Below are 21875 nucleotides of genomic sequence, written 5' to 3' on the forward strand. Positions count from 1 at the left end.
TGCTTGTTGAATGTGAAATCAGCGATTTTTGTAGTCTTTTATATAGTTTTCACAGAAAACTATAGTCCAAGAGCAGGAATGGATAAATCAGTCTGATGGTAGGGAATTAACTAACAGTAAGTACAAGTGGTCAGGAATGACTGAAGGTGAGGAGGCAGGAGATTTTGGGGGATGATCCATCTAGACTTCATTTCAGGTTGGGTCCTTGGATTATTAACTTGGCCAATGGTGACAAAGGAGAGGAATATATTAATCAATCAACAAGCATTTATTAAATCCCTATTATGTGCCAGACACTGTGCTAGGGATAGGACACGATGACAAAAGTGAAAGTTTCTGCCCTGATCCCATTCCTTTGAAGGAAACTTAGATATACAGGTAGATAATACAAAAGAGGGGGTGGGTGTGTTCACAAGACGGGGATATTACGAAAAGTTTCTTTTAGATGATGGCATATTAGCGGAACACTGAAGGAAACTAAGACATCTAAAAAAAGAGAAGGGAAGGGAGTACATTCCAGGCATGAAGACAAGAAATGGAATGCCATTTGTGAGGAACAGTAAGGAGGTCAGTTTGAAGGGGAGTCATGAGCAGTAGAGCTGGCAAGCAAGCAGGGGCCGGACTATGAAGCAGTTTTAAATAGTCATTCAAGTACACAGGTGACCAATACAGTTTATGGCCCATAAGTCTGGGAAAGCAGAGTCCTAAACTCTGGTTCAGAGTTTTACATGTTACAGCTTCTTCGTCTGTAAAACGAGAAAAATTAAACATTTTCACCTAGCCTCAAGGAAATGAGTTTTAGATATCCTCAATATAGCAAAGTTTTGATGTCCTAAGAAGACGTCCTCAAATATGGATGGGCCCATGATAGGTATTCACAAATAATAAATCATGAAATAAACAAGGGCCTTCTCAAAACTTGATTTTGGGAAATTCTCTGTTTACCGTCTCCCCTCCAAAATGTATTTCTATTCTAACAGTGACAAAATCCTTCAGTTAAAGCAATCCTGCATTCCACAATATGAACAGAAATTCCAAGGCTGGGATATTTTCTCCCTCTAAAATATTAAATATGAAATTATGTATTATCAAAAAAACTTATTTACCAAATGTGGAATACATATAAAATAGATTTGATTTTCTATTTTGTTTCAAAATTTCATCAACATTTTTTCATTTCCAGTATGCCAGACATACAGATTCCCTGGAACCAATACTTATATGTCTCAGTGATTAATGTTTCAAGCCCCAAAGGGTACAGTGGCCACATTAATTTAATAAATGCTGAGCTAAAAGAATGAGTTTTACTCTTCCACATAGGGGAGCTATTTTTACTTGGAGAAGACATCATCTTCAGTGTCCTTGAAATCACACTAAGCAGCTTCTTGGGTAAGGCTGGCTGGACCACAGAGGGATGGGTCTTGGACTTCTTCCATATGAAAAATGAATGTAACACCAAACTTCAGGCACTGGAAAGGGATTAAGTGGTCTGGAACAGCCCAAGAACTCGCCCTCCCACATCTTCCATAACATTTTCTCTGCTTCCCCCAATGTGACTTGATCTCCCCTCCTAAAGACTCTTTTCTGGCAGTATGGTTCACCTCTTATAGCCTTCACTGTATTTAAGGTGGTTAGGATATAGGGGAGAAGTCACTGCTCTGGTCATTCATTCACTCAGCAAACATTAAAGGGGAGTCACTGCCCCTCCAGGCTCCCAGTTGATGAAGGAGGCCTCTTCTCCCCTCAGAATTCTCATGGTACTTTTTCCAGAACATTCCTCGGCACCAATCGCATTCTTCCTTCTTTCACAACTGTCTGGCTCATCTAAAACCCTGCAACAGTAAACAACCCAAAGGCAAGTAACCATGTCTTGTACATCTTTGTCTCATTTTTGTCTCCATGCACCCAGCACAATGCTTTGTGCATGGCATGCATTCAAATGTTTATTAAGGAACTATTCTGTGCAAAGTGCCTTGCCAGGCAGTGGAGAAATGGTCATTCATCAATACATATTTTTAATAAATACCTAAAATGTGGTAGGTATTGTACTAGGTTGAAAATACACATATACAAATGAGACAGTCCCTGCCCTCAAGGAGCTTACATGTTACTTACTTCAGGGATACATGTTCACAAATAAATGAAGGATATATACAAAATGAACATACAGTGATTGGGGCAGGGAGGAGATGGCACTAAAAACAGCAGAATCAGGAAATGCCTGAAGGAGATAGCCCTTGAGCTGAACCACAAAGTGAAGGTTCCTAAGAGGAGCAGGTGAGGAGAGAGATCATGCCAGGCATGGGAGAAACCAAGCCTTGTGTACTAGGAACAAAAATAAGGCTAGTTTGGCTGGATCATCATATATGAGGGGGAGTAACACACAGTCATCTTGGAAGAATAAACTGGAGCCAGAATGCGAATGGCTTTAAATGCCAAGCAGAAGAATTTGCTGCTTATACAAAGGCAAAAGGGAGTTTCTTGAGCAGGAATGTAGCAGAGTCAGACCTGTGCTTTAGGAGTTCAGAATTTAGGAATTCAGAAGCTATGAGGAAGATGGATTAGACAAAGTTGAGACTAGCTGTAGGAAGATCAATTACTATTGCAAGGGATCCAGGCAAGGGGTTCAGACTAAGGTGATGGCTGTGTGTGTACAGATAGGGGAACAGATATAAAGAGATATTTAGGAAATATAATCAATGAGATGTGGCAACTGATTGGACAGAGGAGTGGTGAGGGAGAGTGGAGAGTCAAAGATGACTCTTAGGCAATCAACCTAGGTGACTGAAAGAACAGCAGTGCCCTCAGACAGAAAACACTTGTGTGTCACGGACTCCTTTGGCAATCTGGCAGTCTATGAATCCATTCCCAGAATGTTTTTAAACGAATAAAATAAAACAAATGGGACTTCAAAGGAAACCAGTTATACTGAAATACAATTATAAAAAATAATTCTGAAAGCTCGCAGACATCCCCAGTTAAGAACCCAAGTTTTTAAAGTTAAGTTAAAGGAACATGGACAAACTGCAGGAGACAAAGAGGGTATTTAAGCAAAGACAATGTGTTCTTTTGGGATATGCTGAATTTGAGGTGCATATAGGACACATCTACATGGAGGTGTCCAACAAAAATAGTTGGAGATGTGGGACGGTATGTAGATTTGAAAGTCATCTGCATAGAGGTGATAATTGAACCCAAGGGAGCTGAGAAATCAAGTTGAGAGAAGAGATAAGCTAGGACAAAGACAACCTTAAAAAGCTTTAAATGAGACAGGGAGGAAAAGACTTATACAAAAATAACTATGAGGTAAAGGGGGAAAGATGAGCTCTAGGAGGGTGGAATGAGAAATCTGAGAAGGGGACTTCCAGCAAACACAGTAAGATGAAATGCTCCAACTAAGCCCAGTGTTTCTGAGCAATACCACAGTTAAAATGCACAAAAGTGCTAGATGAAGCAGAGCAGAGGCAATAAAACCAAAGAGAAGCAATACTAAAGCCTTCTACCCAAGCTGGGACTATAGAAGAGGCCAAGAGCTCACAGGTGGGGAGATGGGGGTAGGAGGGGTGTCTGTAGCCTGATATCCAAGCAGGGTAAGCAAATCATGGCCATACCAGTGACAAAGCCAACTCCCCAGAGATGACGTCCAAGGAGAAAGAGCCTGAACTAAGACTAGCTTGTCCTCTGAGAAACCAGGAGGTGGAAGTACAAGCAAGGGACTGAGCCTCCCTGTCTCAGGCCTTAACCACTCACTCTATCTACAGCTGTCTCAGGGCAACAGTGGCAGTATTCAAAATTTAGTGGAGGCTAGACAAGAGTGTAGGTACCCCATCTAAAAACACAGGAGAGGGCAGAGCCTTGGCACAAAGTCTCAATCCAGGATCTGGAGACATCTGAAAGCAGAAGAAAAATCCTAATACAATGAAGAATTACTATGGATTAAGAGAAGACCAAGAGATAATTTCAGAAGAAGAGAATAATTCCACTAAATTTGAGTAAAGACTTAAAAAGGAAAACAAAAACAAAACAAAACAAAAAATGGCTTGGCCACAAGGACTCCCAAGAGCAGATGGAAAAGATAAAAAATGAAATTTGAGCTTTTGAGAAAAAAAATTGGAAGTAGAGAAATACCTTAGAACAGAATGTAGAAAACTTTACCCAAGTACCTCTCATTCTGAAAAGTAAAACAGAATAATCATAGTTCAATGATTCAATAAGAAACAAAAAATATTAAGAGCTATGTCAAATTTTTAAAAATTGAATACAGGATGTGTATCTACTACCTAAAACAACTGACTTGAAAAACAAGATAAAGCAAAATTTAAGTATCAACAAACTTCAAAAAAATTTACTGGCCAAATAAAAAATCTGGATACAGTATTTCAAGAAATCATAAAACTACCTAGATCTATTAGAAGCAAAGAATAAGGTTATACTAGAATGAATCCACTTGCTCACCTCTTGAAAGAACCCCCAAATTGAAAATGTACAGGAATGTCACAGCCAAAATCTAGAGCTTCTAACAACGAAGGAAAAAAATACTTCAAGTCATAAAAAGTTCAAGTACCAAAGAACCAGTCAGGATCACCAATAACTATGCTGCAACTATAAGGATTATGAAATCTTGGAATATAAACATACCAAAAAGAAAAAGGATTATGACCAAGAATAACTTATCCTGCAATACCACGTATAATCTTACAGGGTAAAAAAGTGAATCTTTTAATAGAGTAAAAGATTTTTCAAGCATTCCTGATGAAAGCTGGGGTAGACTCTGAAATGCAAATGCAGGGAATGAGAAACCTAGAAAGGTAAATATATTTGAGCAATTAGAAAGGGTTAAATGATGATCAAGTGCTTTTATTCTAAAAAGGGTGAGATACTTGGTCCTTTTAAGTCCACTTTGTTCAAGGGTCACAGAGGATGTTGGGCCTGGTTGAGTTTGCTGGTCTAAAGTAGAGGTATCAAACTCACAGTCAGCAAAATTCCCGAGTATGGCAGGAACTAGATTAAAATGGAACTGAGAAATGTTTAACAAAATAAAGAAATACTATTGATGCTAATTTGTGGAATTTCCAAGTCAATATGCAACCAACAGGGATTATTTCTATTTGAGTTTGACATCACTTGTCTAAAGAAAAGGAAAGGGAAAAGAATACAGGAAGAAATGAGGAAGAAGGGAGAACCTATTTCTTATAAGCAGGATGTGCCAGAAGAGCATATAAACATCCATATGAGGGTGGGAGGAGGGGACATCTTATGAACCTCTCGTTTGGTTCTTATCTGAAAAAGGCAAAAGGAGGAAGATCACATACAGTTTGGTGTAGAAATACACTGAATTCAACAGGGAAATAAGAAGAGGCAGGGGAGGGTATGATGGTGGGTAGAGTCAGGTAGGAAACAGTCACTGGTTTAAAACAGCCTTCAGCAATGGAAGGCTGATCACTGGGCTAGATGAAGGGAAGGGCAGAAATGATCAGAGTACTCCAATTACAGATTCTTACCAACCATTAGGATTTCAGAAGACTGGGGATGAAGCAAGCTTCAAGACATACATTTTCAGAAATAGTTAATGTGTTGATTTTTGTTTGACTACACTTATTCCGTTGTGCAGGAGACTGGGGTGTGAGGTGTAGAGGGAAGAGTTAGTAGTTAGTGATAGCAGTGCAAAAGAAAAAGAAAATAGAATCAATAAAACATTAAAAAATACAAAGGAGAGGACGTTCAGAAGAGATCACAGACAAACAGGGCAGTTTTGTTAACTATTATGTTATATTTAATGTACACTTCTAAAAAACAAATGGCATTTAACAATTCAATTTATATTTTCTTTTCATTGTATATTGAAATTCTCATGTTTAAGTTCATAATAAAAAAGAAAATGTTAAAAAAAAATTAGAGTAAAGATCACTTTCAGCTGCAAAAAGGAGTGGCACTCAATAAATGTGAACCAATGACTAGGGCACCACTAAACCCTCCCTCCCTCTGGGTTCCACTGGTCTCATTCCTCTACCATTCCTCTAGACTCAGCCTCATACACCAAGAATTTATAACTGCTTTGACTATTCTACTCCTGGCCACACCCACCTAGGCCTCAGCCTGCCTCCTCGTCCCCTCAGTGGCAGCAGTTTCCTGTAGAAAGGAAAAGCCCAGGACAAAGGGCAGAGAATCAAGTGAAACTGTTGTATTCCACTACCCTAGGGTTGGGCAGCATCCAGATCTACTGTACTGCACCTCACCCCACCCTCACCCCCACCCATTTTCTTCCAAGGCCATCCCACCCTGGGTCCAGTGACACCCCTAATACCACAAAGTCACACTTATTATGTAATAATTTTCCCAAATGCTTGAACCTTGGGAGTGCCACCCCTTCCTCCTCCATGCAGATTCCCAGCCCAGGACTTTGCCCCTGCCCTTGCCCCTCCCAACCCTCCTCGCACCTGGGGATGGGAGAGAGGCTCCAGGAGCTCCAGCGCCTGTCTCCTCACGTTTAACATTGGGCGTCAGTGGATTTCAGATCCATCTTTTCCTGAGAACAACCCTGGATCTCTGCTAAGGCAGATGCCTATCAGGTAGGATGTTTGTTTCCCATTTGTGCTGTTATTGCTGTCACAGATGTGATTTCTGGGAAGGGGCAGAGAGAGGAGCCTCTTAGTATTAATGTACTAAAGGTTGGGCTTACCCTGAGGCATCAGCTTGGAGGGGGCCTAATTACAGCTCACTACAAAACTAAAGTGGGCCTTCTCTCTCAAGGGCAGTAAGGCTAGCCTGTTCCAAAGGCTAGGGAAACAGCACCTAGATGCAGTTTTATACATAATAGATACTAGATAAATACTTGCTAAACGAAAATTAACGTGCTGTTTTTCCTTTTTATGAGGGGCAATAGCTACGGTCTGAGTCACTGAGGCCCAATATACAGGGGTACCACAGTGGATTTGGGGGAAAAAGTGTTGAGCTCTGAACGTTCAGAGCTGCCAGTGACTGGCCACAGTTGAAGGAATTCTGCCTCCTGTCATATAATGACAACTTCATGCCACATGTTGGGGAAGAAAGGGGGACAACTTTGCTACTACACATATAGGATTCTAAAACTAGGAGATCATCTATTCTAATCCTCTCATTTTAATGGAGAAAACTCAAGAACCCTTGAAGTGGCCTTCTCAGTGTCATAAAACCAATTATCAGCAGAGCCAACACTAGAACCCAGGTCTCCTGACTCCAAGTCTAGTGTCCCTGTTCCTAATACCAGACTGCCACTGGCAATCTGAGGTGACCATCACCTAACACACAAAAGAAAGTGAAACTGACAGTATAGTGTGTAACATTCAGGAACTGAACTGCTGCTCATTTGGAAAGTAAACCCAGAGCTCCCTGACTTTTTCCCTCAATTGAATTTCATATAAAAGTCATCTTAAATATTAGGTATACTCAAACCAGGGGTTCTTAATTTTTTTTTTTGGCCTCATGGACCCCTTCTCAAAATAATGTTTTAAAATAATTAATGGAAATGCTAAATTTGCTTAGAGGTTAGTGCAAGATGGATTTTTTTTTCCTTCTCATTCAAGTTCATGAACCTTCTGAAATCTTATCCACAGATCCCTTCCTTGTGGGTCTGTGGACCACAAGTTAAGAACCCCTGACTTAAACAAATGAACCATCTTTTATATAAGGCTTTCATTTCAAGGGGACCATCATAAAATTAGAATATCAGTACTGGAAGGCAGCTCTCCTCACTTACTAGCAAGTTGGAGGGCTATGGGGAGTGGAAAGTTATATGCACCTTCTGGCTTTTTTGCTATGTTGCTTAGTTTTGCTGAATTGTTTAATTTTTCCTCTTTTTTATTATTTGTTACAAGGGACAGCTCTTCAGGAGGTATAGGGAAGAGGGAGAAATGGAGGTGATGTAAATATAAGATATCAATAAAAATATTTTTAAAAGAAATGATGTTGAGAAAAGCATAGGAAGAACTTATATATAACCTGATGCAGGGTGAAGTAAACAGAACCAGGAAAATAACCTACACAATGATAATACAAATGGAAAGAACAAAAAACCCTCAACATAGGATAACGGTAATGACTGAACTGAGATGTAGAGATAAGAAAATAGAACTCCCTCCTTTTTCCTGAAGAGTAAGGAAATACTGAGATTTAACACTGCACATACTGTCACAATCAGTCGATATAGCTGGTTTTTCTCAACTGTCCTTTCTTTGGCATTCCTGGTTACAAGGGATGGCACTATGGGAGGGGGGGGGAAGGATATATATGGAAGTAGGTCAGGTAAAAACAAGATACAAACTTTTAAATATCATTGCAAATGATTAAAAATTATCATTGCACTGAAATTGTGCAGTTTTTAATAGTACCTTTTCACAGTCTTTATTGGAAGACATCTCTTATTCTTTTAAAATGTGTCCTGACACTATTCTTACAAGATTGTAGTACATCTTGATATTGATTCGGCTACCTGACCTTATTTTTATTTTTTAATCCTGTCTTTTTAAAATCTTGAGTTGGTAGATGATGTACCCTGTGTGGTCCCTTTATTTTCTATTTTTTGCCCTCAGGATCATTTGTTTGTATCTTTAGAATTTCATTTTTGGATGTTATTTTGGATATCCCTCCCTCTTGGATCAACTTACCCTGCAGAATATGCCAGGGGATATCCTTTCTCTGAACTTAGAAATTTTTTCTTTCAAAATCTGTTACGCATACTAGATTGTGTCCAATTTTTCCTTTTTGACCAGGAATTCTAAGATAGAATAGTCACTCCCTCTCAACATTGCCATTATTTCTACATCAGCAACCAGCTCCTTACTGATAAATTTCCCTCACAGACTCTCCTACCTTTTAAAGAAATAAATTATTCTAACAGAAAGTCAAAATTACCAGCTTCCCTGCTTTAGGTAGAGAGCTTCCAGCAGTTCCCTGGTTTAGTACCTTGTCACTATCATGTCCATTGCCAGATCTGTGATGTTTTCTAATCTCATCTATTTATTGCTTCTGGCAAACTAACCAACTGTATATTCCCAAAATAATACCACTTTCATTTCACCCTCCACTGACCACCAAATATTCTCCACCATGTGGTTTTTGTTTGTAGTATTATCTAAAAAACTTAATTCTGGGTTGGAAATCAGGATATAGCCACTCCAGTCAACAGTTCATCTTTAGCAAGTTAACTGCTCTGAATCTCAGTTTTGCCATCAGTTATAGTAAGAATAATCCCTGTTTTACTCTGAAGTGCCCTATACCTTGCTACTCAACAAAACCAACTATAAGGCAATGCTTTGAGGCTAACAACTGTGAAAATGCTCTAAAAGTTGAGTGCTCTATAAACGCATGTTTTCATCTTTCCTACTTTGGGTGTGGAAGAATACTGACCTGATACTTAACAGAGTTGATCAGATGTCTGGTCCAGAAAAAAAAAAAATTTAAAAAAGGGAACAGAAGGTAATTTTATGATTACTCTTTCTAAAAGTGTCTTTACAGGAAGCTAACATAATGGAACAGCTGAGCCCACTTGAGGCTTTTACTTCTAAGTATGTGCAAACTATCCCAGGGGACCTCCTCTACTTCCCTTCCTCTTTAATAGGGCACAAAGTTTCCATACAGGAGAGGTACGCACCGTAATCAGGAAATAATAATTCGTGAACTGAGTTCCATTATTTTGTGAATGATGAAGCCACCGCACTAAACTTTGGAATTATAAATGACCTTGCTACGAGGCAGGGCGAAGAACCAGGAGAGTCGTCACTCTTTTCTGACGGTCTCAATGCTTGACATGGGGAAGGAACAGACTGGTGGCCTAAGCAGGTATTAAATGCCATCTTCTGACTGCATCCTCTCAAAAAATAAATGGGAAAGATGTTAACAAAAACTAGTTCCTAGCTCCATCTCAAAGACTAGGGTAAAAGCAGACTACTTAATGAGAACTGTACCCTAGGGAAATATTCAAAAGCCTAAAAGAAAATTTTTCGACTCTCCCAGGGCAGAAGAATGGCTCTGAAAGGAATAATGTAAGTCCCCCCCCCATCCCATGTCAACAAAATAGAGGCAAATGTCTATATACAAGGCTGATTCCACCAATAAACTGTGAGAACAAAGTCAGTCTGCAGCAGAGAGGGGTTAAAGACGTTCTAGACCTCAATAATATGTTAAGGAGATAGCAGCGATCCTGCCTAAAGTCCAGAGTAATAGAAAGGTTAGGCTTAGGCCGAGCTAGGGAGTTGAGAGATGGTGAAGCATAGTAAGCTAAAAGAAGTCAGGTATTTATTGTTCTAGTCTTCGCTAACAGGCTGCATGGCACGGAGGTCAACTTGTCCACCATATTGTCCTTGATCTGGTTCAAGAGCTCTAAGGATCATAAGCTGGGGGCAGCTAGGTGTTGCAGTGAATAGAGCACTGACCCTGGAGTCAGGAGGACCTGAGTTCAAATACAGCCTCAAACAGTTAACACTAGCTGTGTGACCTTGGGCAAGTCACTAAACCCCACATGCCCTGCCTTCCCCTCAAAAAAAAAAAAAAAAAAGAATCAGGAAGCTACAAAATAGCACTAGCCATCCCATTAAATGACTCACTATCTAAGGACATAAACCTACTACAGACTGAACATTTCATGCATATTATTTTTCGAATATATATTGATTTTTTTGGTAACATTGTCTCAATAACTAGATACTATCAGTATAATTACTTAACCTCTCTGAACCTGTTTCCTCATTTTTAAAACAGGGAGAAACCCAACTTAATTTAAGAAACATTTAAACACCATAGGAAGAAACCATGCTGGGCAATGGGGACTCAAAGACAATAATAAATAATTTTTGCCCTCAAGCATGTACACACAAAAATAGATATAAAATAAACACAAAGCGATTTGGGAGTAGGTAGGTGGGTATAGAAAGACCCTAGAAGTCCAAGGATGGGAGCACATCAGGAAAGGTCTCATATATTAGGTGGTACTTCACCTGACCTTTTGCTCCTCACTACTGTTCTACTGCATATAGCCTCATTCCCTAGTGAAGTAAATGCTTTTTAAGTGCCATTAAAAAAACCAAAAAACTTGTTATTGCCATGTTATTGCCCACAGTTATAAAGGTCAAACCACTGGAACTAGACTACTAAGACCTACAATCATGTTCCAGCTCTCATACTATCTGTTTAACCCCAGGCAAGTCAAGTTTTCTCAATTATTAAACAGCAACTGATATTTATATAGCACTTAAGGTTTGCAAAGTGCTATACACACAATTTCAGTGATCCTGATTTATCTTCTGTGAGGTAAGTACTACAGGGTTTATTATCCCCATTTCACAAATGAGAAAACTGAGGCTCAGAAATGTTGTGACTTGAATAGTCTATGACTAGGAAGTACTGGAGTCAGTAATACTCCAGCTCAAAGGACTAAGAAAAATGTTTTATAAACTTTAAGCATTATAGAAATGAGCTATTACTATTATTACCCATCCCCTGAAACATCCCTGTTTCTGTTGAGAGCAACATTTCATTCCAGTCACAGATTCAATAGGTCCATTCTGAACTTTCAGTCTTCCTCACCTTCCATATCCAGTTACTAAGTCTTGCTAATTAATCAACAAATAATTTACTAATTGCCAGAACCAGCAGGTACCGTACCAATTGCTGATCCATTCTAATGCCACATCTGTCCATCTCTATTCACATAACTACTGCCCTGGTTTAGACCCTTATCTCTCTGAAATGGCCTCCTGATTAGTCTTCCCATCTTTAGCCTTCCTCTCTCTAGTCCACCCTCCACACAGCTGTTAAAGTGATTTTTCTTTGACAAACCATAGGTTTGTCTCTCTTCCCTCAACTCCTGTGCACAGGCTGTTCTCCTTATGCCTAGAATGCTTTTCGTTCATCTCTGCCTCTGAGAACCCTTAGGATCTTTTAAAGTCTTAGATTTAAGTGCCACCTTCTACACTCCTAACCCTCTCTAGTTTTTGTACTCTCCTTGCACCCTTCCCCCAATTACTATTCCACTTTCCTATTTCACCCAGTAGAATTACAAGCTCCTAAAGGACTGTTTCCTTTTTATAACGCTACCATATAGCACAGAGCCACACAAGGTAGGCACCTGTTGAACTGAAGCATAGACTGGGGGTGGCATGAAGGGAGAGATAGTGTGTGTTGTGGGATGGTGACATCTAAGCCTTGGCCTAAAAGGAAATGCATCATGCAAATACTTGGTTTTTAATTTAGGAGCTCAAATTCCAGCTCAGACGTTGAGTTTCTGTATAACCTTGGGCAAATCACTTCTCTCCAGGCTCATGCTAGATAACCTATTAGTTCACTTAACAACTTTAAATCCCATGCTTTCCAACATCAATGTCTGAGGCAAAACAAAAAGCCCACCAAGGTGCTATAACTCACCAGGACAAAAAAGAAAATTTACATCAATTCCCCACCACCAACTGAAGACAGGGAGGGAATCAACATTCTGCAACACATCCTTATGCCTCCTATATGACCAATTCCTTCACATGAACTATGCCAGTTACACCAATGCTTTTGTCACTGGAGTGTGTGATTATAAGTTGTGACACTGGTTATTTGGGCTCCAAATCAAACTGTGCTAGAGAAGAAGTAAAAAACAAAGCATTTTTAAAAACACTATTATAAAATATTTTAAGTATTCTGAGATTCTTTACTCAAGCCAATGGATGTGTTTCTCCCCAGGTCACACTGTACTTTAAAAAATACCTTGTTAGCTTCTTTATCCCAATTTTCTAATTAAGGAAAATTAGACTTTCACCTTTGAGAATAATTACTATTCCTTTCATCTATTTTTTTCTTGGGGGTAAGTAGAGAGAAATGAATATTTTTAGTTAAAACTCTTTATGTCTGATCCCTGTTCTTGTTGTTAAAGCCCCAAAGCAGGGAAACAGAGCCAAAAATGGTTATATCCTATGCTTCACAGCTCTCACTTTTTCTCAACTTGCCCAGAGGAAGATGAAAAGACATACATGCAAAAGCACCAAAGGATCCAGCACCTCCACCACTGTCTTTTCTTCCCAGGGCAGAATATGACACCAGTGCGGGTGAAGTCTGAGTTTGTTTCTTGTTCCCCTCTCTGAGAGCAACCCAAGATTTCAAGCTGAATTTATTTCCAAAAAATGAAGGTATGACTGCTGGGAGAGTTCCCTCCCCTTAAGTCTGGAGTTATAAACTACTTACCCCTCACAAGATGCTATTATCTAGAGTATCAGAACCTTCTGCATCAAAATAATGCCCATGAGAAGCTAGCATCAACAAGACAGCTGGTACCCTAGTTAAGGTGCCTTTATGGAAAGGCTATATTGGTAGAGTTGAAAGGCTTCTGGACTTGGGTCAAAAGACTCTACCACGTATTAGTCTTGTGTTTTAAACTTTCTTCACTGCACTTTATCTATAAAATCACCAAAATGTTGTACTACCTATCTCAAAACCATGAAGAAAGTGCCTTGAGAACTATATGCTATAACTCAATGAGCATTAGAGAATCTACCACAAATGTTAACATATTTCTCACATGCCTACCACATACTATACATATGCTCTACCTATCTCCATCTAAGAATTTTTAATAGTCTAAGCCAAATATAACTAAGCAACCATTTAAGTTCTAGAAAACCATGTATTCCAGAATCAAATACATCCCTTAATTTCTGGATGATCTAGGTCACAGCTTCCTTCTATTATTACAGAGTTAACAGCAGGATGCAATAGAAATTAATGTCTTCCTCACTTGAACTATCACATTTAAATTTCTGAGTAACCTAGAGCTGGAGATTAAAGTCAGAAAACAAAGTACCAGAGAGAATGACTTCATTGAAATTGACCTGGACAGACAAAAACTGACTTATCAGGACCTATTAAAAGTGAGCTGTTGGGAATTAGGAATTGACATGAAGCAAGTGATGAAGATTAGAAAGTTACCCAACACACTGCTCAGAAAGGTAAGTTTCCAAATCACAATATTCAAATTGAACTCTTTGTTCAATTTGTTGTATTTGGTTAAGTAAAGGTTTCAGATTTGGGGGTAAAAATGAATTTCAGTGTAATGCACATGGTTAATCATTTCAGTAAGGCAGTAAATAAAGCTCAGTACAAAAGGTCTTGGAAATGCAGCCATGGGTTCTATTTCTTGAAAGCTATGTGCCTGTGGGAAATGACAGGCTCTGTGTTCACTTGAGAAATGGAGCAACTCCACTACCAACACGAAAATGTTAAATGTCATTAGTGACTGCTGATTTATACACCTGGTAAAATTACAAAAATTTTGGGGTGCAAAAGTTTTGCAGTAATGCCATGTGCTTCATGAGTCTCATAGAAGAACTAAATAATTAACAGTAGGTAGCAGGGATGGGAGCATCCAATCAAACTTACCTTTGCTCAGCAGTAATTAATTCTCATTCCTAGTTTGCATAATACTTTGGGGTATCCTGAATATAAAACTTTTTTTTCCTTCTTGAATAAAAAAAAAAGCCCTGTTTAAAAATTTTATTAGGGGCAGCTAAGTGACGCAGTAAATAGAGCACTGGCCCCGGAGTCAGGAGGACCTGAGTTCAAATCCAGCCTCAGACACTTAACACAAAACTAGCCATGTAACCTTGGGCAAGTCACTTAACCCCTATCGCCCTACCTTCCCCCTCCAAAAAGCAAAAAAAGTTAAAAAATTATTAAAAGTCCCAATTTTCTTGATAATTATGATGCTTTAGTTGTTTACAAATTTTTTTGTCTGACACATAGCTTGGAATGAGATTTCCTTAAAAATGTGCTACACAGTAAATTGCATGGAGGTACAATTAAATTCTGAACAATTTCAGATTTTGGGAGTGGGGGAAAATGGGAAGAACTAGTCAAACTGGTTCTAGAATTAACTTGTAGAACAGGAAAATATAAGCAAAAATGATTCCTTCTATGTCTTCACATTTTCATGGTTATTATGTACACTAATCATGCAGAGATAATTTCACATTTCTTTCATTCCCTACCCCAAAAAGGACAAAGATATTTCAAGACTACAGGAATTTCAAGAACTGTTGTTAATTCTGGCAAATCAAGGCATGACAGAATCTACACCATCACTGATAGAGAAACCTTGCTACAATCACATTGCTGCAAAAATGACTTACTAAACCAAATATAAGAACCTGAGAAAAAATTCTCCTAAATACTGGTTATGGATCAAGAATCTGATTCCACTTTCAGCTTCAACTTGTGATCTTTGGACGATATAATTCCTCATCTAACTTTCCTTTCCAGGTGGTTGTTTTTTAATGAGAATGAACTGTTTTGTTTTGTTGGGGGAGAAGAGTCTATAGTTCTTAAACAAGTACCCAATACATACAACAGCACTTTGTTAACTAGAAATAAACAAATGTAAAGATTAATTAATTAAAATTAATCATCCACCAATAATTTATTATCTTTTATAGGCGATGTATTAGATGATCTTCTTGGTTATTTAGGTGGCAGCAAGGGTCTCAAACCCTTACAGTACCACACTGACCAGAGAGGGTCAGAGAAGACTAGGTGAGGTTAGTAGTAATGGTACCTCTTTTCACAAACTGAGCCAGGATACAGTTACCTCATTCCACACTGGGCAACTCCAACTCCTGAACAACCATGGAATTAGTGGGCCCCTATGCTTGAAGTCAGGCAAATATAATTTTCTGGCTTAGGTGCTTCATCTGATACTTGTGAATATAACAGCAAAGTAATTGAACTTCTAAATTACAAAAATGGTAGCACACATAGTGTTCAATTACCCCTCAAAATGACATACCTGTCATAGCATCTTGGTTATCCAAATGTATCTCTTAAATATAACTAAATCCCAGCTGTTTTATTCTTCTGTCCAATACCCTCTTCTGTCTAATTACCTCCAGATCACCTTTACTGGCTACCAGTTAATAAATGTTTTGCACAGTGTACTGTAGACATTTAATGTATGGTTACTAATGTTTAAAAAAAATCAACCTAAATCAAATTACAAAAATCAACCTACTGCCAAAGAAATCCTTTGTACAAATTTCATGGTTGAGCCAAATATAAAACAGGATCTAAAATTAGGTGTTTGTAATTGTTTATAACTACTGTATTAGTGTGGGCATGGCTAACTTCTTCTATGCTTAATCTCATTGTGTACTTTACAGAGGTAAATCTACATTTTTAGTAGAATAACAGATGCAAATGCACCAAATACTAAAAAAGATAAAATCTGGAAATAAATTTGATTCTTAAAATATTTACTGGAAAACAAAACAAACTGGGAAACCTTTCATAACTTTAAAACTGATTTGTTAATTAGATAAATGTTTGCTTCCTTTCATGTAGTAATAGGGGATAAAAAAGTCAGTTACATTGAAATATAGCTATCAAAATGATAAAAATTAAGAATACAGGTTCATAGAAGAACCCCTAAAAAACAAAACCACCACTCCAGGCTGTTGAGATTCAGTCAGCAAATCATTCCTTTGAAACTCTAACTTAAGAGAAAAAAAAAAAAAAGGGGAGGAGGAGAGGGGCTGGCTAGGTGGCACAGTGAATAGAGCACCGGCCCTGGAGTCAGGAGGACTTGAGTTCATCTGGCCTCAGACACTTAACACACACACAAAAAAACTAGCCGTGTGACCTCGGGCAAGTCACTTAACCCCAACTGCCCCTCCAAAAAGCAAAAAAAAAAAAAAAAAAAAAAGGAATTCTAACTTTGAACTGTTAAATTATTTTGCTGTAGCAAACATTATATTCTTAGTGCATACCTACTATATTCACTTTAAGGAATTCCCCATTTGAAAAGCATTATTTATTTAAAAATTAGTACTTTGGAAAGAGAATGGAACAATAAAAAGAATTTGCTCCCATCCCCCAATGTGAAATTCCAAGAGATGCTCACTTAACCACTTCTTCCCACTCCCCATAGTCAGCATACCTTCTACCTTTAGGACGCTTTTAACATTTTTTTGGTGTTCTGGATCTTTTTTTTGGCTATCGGACCTCTACTCAGAAAGCTCTTTAAAAAAATGATCAAAGGAAATTCTAAATATTAGCTAGAGGTTAGTAAAAATGTCATTTTTCTTCCAAACAAGTTTGTAAATTCCCTAAAATCTATTCATGGACCCCAGGTTAAGAACTCTTCACCTAAAATATGCTAAATACCTAGGAACTGCTAGTACCAAAGCAGGCCCCAACCTGGGAAACAAGCAGGACAAACAGGGTTCAAGACAACAGCTGGGAGTCTGCCATAAAGCTTCTATATGGCTGGCAGCTGTAATCCTTCCCAGTCTAGGAAGTGATTTATACATACAGCTGTTTGAAACTGGTGTGTGCATGTGTGTATGTGCATGTCTGCATGCATGTGAACACACATGAGAATGCAGGTTTCTTTTTAAAGAATCCTTCAAGTGCCCACCTCATACTACTCAAGATCATTAATCTAGGAGGGATCATAAAAAACCATCTATTCTCTTTTTTTGGTGTGTGTACGTGTGCATGCCCCTAAAACAAACATTTTTACATGGTGGCTACTGAATACTGGAAAAATATATAAAAAAAATAAAAATGTGTTGAAGGTAATCTGTTGGCATGGCATTTCTAGTAACCTCATTTATTTGTAATAGCATCATTCTGAGAGAAAGGTTTCACTGTCTATGCCCTAGACAGGGGAGTAAACGCATCAGTTCTGGCAGACGCCCAAATGCAAATGATGCTAAGGTAAAAACAAAATAGCTCAAAGAAAACCTACTATTAGAACCACAAATTTGGCACTTAACAAATGCCTTTTTCACCTGCCACAAACACAAAGTAGAAAACTCACTCACCTGAGCAGGTGATTTTCTAAAATACATGCTATGAATTTCTCTATCTTCATCAACAACCAAGAACTCCCCTCCCCATTCTTAACCAGACACCTGACAACTTTTATTTGGTATTTCATATCACATCCCCAATACAAGCATTATGAAAATGCACAGTAAGTTTAGTGAGGCTGGAAATGAAACCAGATTAAATATAAAATTATTCTCCACAGCCTTTTAAAATACAAGACTTGAAATGACTAAAATGTTTATATCCATTGATCCTGAAATCTTACTGCAAGGTATACACCCCAAGGAAGGTCCCAGATACACTAAAATATTTATATCAGCACTTTTTTGCAACACCAAAAAGCTAGAAACCAAGTACATGTCCATCAAATAGGAAACTGATATGAGAATGTATGTAATAGGTTATGACTTAGGTTAAATAAAAATGAAAAATAGAGGAATAAGAAAACTTAAATACAAACTGATACAAATTAAGTAAATAGAAGTGGGAAAACAATATTCATGGCAATATAAATGGAATTTTTTAAACCCCTAAAACTGAATGCTGTGTAATTATAATCACTTAACTTGGCCCTGATGAAGAGATGACTGTGGATTTCCTCTTCTTTGCAGACATGGGAGACTATGAGTTATCGAATGTTGCATATACTGTCAGACCCAGCTGACTGATGAATTGGTTAGTTTTACTGAACTTCCTTTTTTTTCCTTCTCTGTTACAAGGTGTGACACAGGGATAGATCTAGCATCCAGAAAATTTTAATGAAGTTTAAAGCTATCAATAAAAATGAAACACAAAGGACTTGAAACCATGGTGAAACTTCAATTAAGAATGCCCTTTTAATTCTTTTTTAAAAAGAATGTTAAAGACCTTAATTTTTCCCAAAATTTCCCATAATTAATTTCATCTCCTTTGAAGTTCCTCAATGACTTTAGTATGTGGCTCACAGAAACTTTCTCTACTCTATTCCCAGATGTTACTCCCAGGACTTCAATATTCATATTGCTGATCACTCTAACAAATTATCCTCATAGTTCAAGGAGAAATTTATCCCCTTGTAAGGATCTGACCTCATCTCCACATTTCAGCCACACAACACTAGTATTAAAACCTTATAATTCACCATCACATGAAACCACACCACCTCTAGGAACCTAAACTCTAAAATTCTTCTCTAACTAAAACTATTATACCTACATGTGTAAAGCTTCCTCAGTCACATAAAACCTGTTTTTTGACATTTATTGTTATCTGTTATGATAATCTCTGTTATCTCCAGCTCTCCTCTCTTAAGAGCCTCCCATTTCTTACCACTCTGGATACAAAGAACTCCTTAATCTGTACTCACCTCTATGATCTGCTACTTTGATGACATATTATACAGGTTTTTTTGTCTTGTGCCAATGGCAGTTTCCACCCTGCTGATAATCTTCAACCCCAAGTAAATCCTGACATCTAATTTCTCTGCTCCTTGCCTTCCATAAGTGCTGAATAGTTATGAAATCATATGCATTACACCCACTAAAAATTTACATTTTATAAACTAGAGTTTGACAAATTAATTTCAACATGAATCTCTATCTTGTTCCCCACATTTGACTATTCCAAACTTTTACTTTTTACTCAAGCTCCCGGCCCTGCCTGGCCTCACTCCCAAACAGCAGGCGATCACCTATTTCATGTCAATGCAGGCCATGTGCTACCTCAACTCCCCTCCTCTAGACTTCTAAGATTTTCACTGTCTTCACTCATATACCTTCCCTTTTAAAAGGCAATTTTTTGCAACTAGCTGTGGTGCATTAAGTCTGCATCTAAAAAAAAAAGCCAAGCTTCCCAGGAAAGAAACATGGCTTTGCTTCAGCATGCATACAGAAAGTTTATGAGAACTACAGATGCAAAGAGGTAGAGAGAAGCCTTGCATGTGCTACATAAAATTACAAATAAAACATTTAATACAGTAAGAAAGCTGAAGCTGGAGTGGTATGAGCTTCAGATTGGAGTTAAGCTTCTTGGATCTGGAGTAATCATAACTTTACAATCAGCCCTGGATGAAAAAAAATGCACTGTATTTTCAAGGTTCACTGGTAAAGTAACTACCATGATCTAGCTAAAAGTAAAATGCATATTAAGAACACTCTTGGTGTTTGGCCAAATGGTTATTGTGCTATTTGTCCACTTCTTTCAGCAGCCTTCTGCTCTAGAATTCTCATTCTCTGCAGATATAATGGTGGCTCTTAGCTATCCCCATGCTCCTTATGGGTAGGTAAAGGTTGGCTTATTAAGGATGCAAACAAATTATAACCCAAGCAGAGCATTACACAAAACATACATGCACTTAATTTAAAAACTTCAATTTCATGCACAGTTATCACATAAGTTCCTCCACTCAAGTGTTACTTGAATGCTTCATCATAGCCTAAAAGAGGACTCATTTCTCAAAGGCTATGCCAACAAGTCCTACTTAGCTGGACAAGTCTCAAGACTGCCACCTATTATCTATGGGCTAGCCTAGCTAGTTCAGACAGGCAAATTTCACAGGCCAAAAAGGGAAAGGGGAGGGGGAGCCTGGGGGAAGGAAGTGCATAGGTTTAATTCCAATTAATTAGATTTAATAAGAAAATTTAAAAAAAGAAAATATAATCTTCAGTGGAGGAGCTTTTCACAATTATGAAATCATGGATCTTTTGAAACACTGAAATATTAAAAAAATGGTAGTGATATTTTTTAAAATGACTGCTTAGCTGAAAGTATGCATTTTAAATTAGCATAAACTGAAAGAAGTATCTCCAAAAGCTGTGAATTTTAAAAAATTATCCTTGATAATTTTTTTAGTCTTAAGCAAGTGATCATAAATACATGTCAGTAACGATGATGGACTTAGAAATATTGATAAGCCCATTTTTCTCTATTTCCCAATAATGAAAACATAATTGTGTGAGTAAAATACACCAACAACCTGCACTTTATTTCAAGTTGTGCTGGCTTTGCTTGATCATTTTAATGTGACCACACGCCATTTAGAAATCAGTCATTAACCTAATGCAGTAACTATTTTCTTACAGATAAATTAATGTGTAGGTACTTTGAAAAACAAAGTGCTATACAAAAATTGGCAGTATTTTTACCAATTCCAGAGTTGGGGAAGAAAAGGGAATAAACACTTATATATCACCTACTAGGTGCCAGGCACTGTTAAGTGCTTTACAAATATTACCTAATTTGATTCCCACAATAACCTTGGGAGTTAAGAGGGGTTATTATCCTTGTTTTACAGTTAAGAAACTAAGTGTTTGAGGAAGATCCAAACTCAAGTCTTCCTGACTCCCAGCCCAGTGCATTATATCTACCTAGCTGCCTTAGTCAGTCAGTGAAGCTCCCAACCCTCACAGTATTTCTTCGGGCACATACTCAGGCAACAGACTGTGAAATAGGATCTGTCTGAGCAGGCCTAGAGTCAGTGTCTTTTCTTCTTAACTCCTCCCTAATCTCCAAGGATATCTCTTATAAACTCTATTATGGTTATCCTTTATGTTCTTCATCGTGTGTAGCTATAACAAGTTTAGATAAAAATTAAAACAGTTTAACAGATAAGCCAGCAACACATGAAATGCTAGTTTTTCTGCAGAAGGGGATAAGAAGATCTCCCACTTAAGATAGTTTTGGCTTTTTAAACACCCTTGTACTATACTATAACCCATGTTTCAAAATCAACCTATTTACCAACAGACAAACAGGACCTGCACAGATGAAAATAATCTTGAAATAATGGTGGTGTTGCTTTAACAAAATCCTTGAGAATTACAAGAAAAGGAAAAATCAAAACTAGAATTTCTAGAACAATCCTCTTTCACAATCAAGTATAAAGGATGTTGGTTTGGTTAGATTATGCTTTGCTTTAAATCACTCAAGTACAAGGGAGAACATTATAATACATCAGTCCACTCTATGCATCTTCACTAAAAATGTAAGTCAGCTTTATTAATAATCACCTAAAATTGCAGTTGAAGAGCTTAAATTAGTTGATCTTAACAGTATAGATCAAA

General features: G+C 37.9%; 1 protein-coding gene across 5 annotated transcripts in view; it reads right to left on the reverse strand.

Moving 5' to 3' along the window:
• Positions 1 to 654: 654 nt before the first annotated feature.
• The window catches only part of LUC7L3 (LUC7 like 3 pre-mRNA splicing factor), a 52417-nt gene continuing 31196 nt past the window's right edge, over positions 655 to 21875 (reverse strand). For 3 of the 5 annotated variants that reach the window (XR_011164335.1, XR_011164333.1, XR_011164336.1), the window contains one exon: positions 17471 to 18606. The gene's annotated coding sequence lies outside the window, so the exon portion shown is untranslated. Of the gene's footprint in view, positions 1833 to 6428; positions 6622 to 9628; positions 9847 to 12396; positions 12599 to 17470; positions 18607 to 21875 lie in introns of those variants that run through there. The other 2 variants (XR_011164332.1, XR_011164334.1) reach the window with 2 other exon arrangements.

This window comes from Petaurus breviceps, unplaced genomic scaffold (assembly GCF_028583685.1).
Source record: "Petaurus breviceps papuanus isolate PSGF00001 unplaced genomic scaffold, PetGlider_PUasm1.0 90750, whole genome shotgun sequence".
Lineage (NCBI taxonomy): Eukaryota > Metazoa > Chordata > Mammalia > Diprotodontia > Petauridae > Petaurus > Petaurus breviceps.